This window comes from Perognathus longimembris, chromosome 12 (genome assembly GCF_023159225.1).
Source record: "Perognathus longimembris pacificus isolate PPM17 chromosome 12, ASM2315922v1, whole genome shotgun sequence".
Lineage (NCBI taxonomy): Eukaryota > Metazoa > Chordata > Mammalia > Rodentia > Heteromyidae > Perognathus > Perognathus longimembris.
The window spans coordinates 55,098,489-55,100,143 of NC_063172.1; the positions used below are offsets into that span (position 1 = coordinate 55,098,489).

The 1,655-nt window shown below is 40.7% G+C and overlaps 1 non-coding gene across 1 annotated transcript; it reads left to right on the forward strand.

Moving 5' to 3' along the window:
- The first annotated feature begins 736 nt into the window (after positions 1-736).
- On the forward strand, positions 737-865 carry LOC125361120. Its single transcript, XR_007212904.1, has one exon. It is a non-coding gene; the product is annotated as a small nucleolar RNA SNORA61 (small nucleolar RNA).
- The last annotated feature ends 790 nt before the right edge of the window (positions 866-1,655 follow it).

The window sequence follows — 1,655 nt, forward strand, 5'->3', positions numbered from 1 at the left end:
ACATAAACAGACATACCTGATAGGACAATGTTAAGGATGAAATCCCTCCCACCTTTTAATTTGGTTGATTTCAGCCAGGTGCTGGTGGCTCAGATCTATAATCATTCAGGAGGCTGAGGTCTGAGGATAAGGGTTCAAAGCCAGCCCAGGCAGTACAGTCCAATGAAACTCCTATCTCCAGTTAACCACTAAAAAGCCAGAAGTGGAACTGTGGCTCAATAAAGCTCAGAGGGGGTGCCCAGGCCCTGAGTGTAAGCCCCAGGACAAGCACGCACACACACACACACACACATAAATAAAGTAAAATAAATTTGGTTGATTTTGAAAATAGCTTGACAAACAGACTCCTGAACTTAGTGTTGATCCTAGAAAAGAAAATAAGCTGTTATCATATAATCTCAAACATCATTATCTGAATATTTGAATAGCTGAATATTTGGAAGACAAATTTCTTAAGTTATTAGCATAGATACAAGAATCGGTTAGTGGTCATATGCACGCCTGGCCCCGCATGAGGGCAAGGCAGAGGATCTCATCGCCTCTGCCACAGATTCACTGCAAACCTTCATTTCTTCAACATTCTGGAAAAATGCCAATGCCAATGGGCGCAGCAGTCACTTGTGTTTGTACATTTGATGAGAGAGATCATAGACATTCTGCATGGTACGATACACCATTAGGACAGCTTCATGGAATCTGGCACTTTGCTCCCCACTTTGTATATAAGGAAACTGAGACCCTCTTCCCTTTCCCATCGGATCTGAGCACTGGTCTTGGTGGTTGTAAAGGAGGGAAAGTAATAGTGAAGCTCACTCATACACTGCCTTGCAGTCTGGCATAGCATGTGGGCTTGTTTCAAACAGAACTGGATAATCTGGCCTCATGTTAAGTCGGGGCTGATCTGAGAATTAAATGTGATGCTCTGGGCAAAAAATAAAAAAGAAATTGAGGACTGGGGAAATGGTCGAGTGGCAGAGCCCTTGCAAGCTGTAGCTCTGAGTTTAATCTCCACTGCTGCAATCAAATAAAACCAAGCAATAACAATCACAAAACAAAGACAGTGAGACACAGAGGAAAAGGATACATTTAGGCAGATATGTAGAAACCAAGATCAATTGGAGCATTTTAGCTCCTATTTTAGGAATATCATATCTTCTTTTGACAGATATAGACTAGGTTACAAAGGGCAGTTGGAAAATACACTATGGAAACTATTGATATATTTGAATTATGTAACAGCTCAAGCAAGTTGTCCCCACTATTACATCATGATAGAGAAAAAGAAGTAAAGATTTAATACTAATATTGTAGGGTTAAGAGCATATGTCTGGTAGAGTGCTTACCTAATGCACTGGGTCTGACATCTAAGGAGAAGAGAGAAAAAAATTGTAATAAAAACTTAATTTTATCTCAGATCCTTGCAAAGCATATGGAGTTGCTAAAAGATATAAAAATTCATTTCTGAAGCTGGGCACCAGTGGCTCAGGCCTAATATCCTAACTACTCAGGAGGCTAAGATCTAAAGATCACAGTTGGAAGTCAGCCAGGGCAAAAAAATCTGTGACTCTTACCTTCAATTAACCAGGAAAAGGCTAGAAATTGGAGGTGTGGCTCAAGTGGTAGAGTGCTGGCCTTGAGCTAAAATCACTCACACA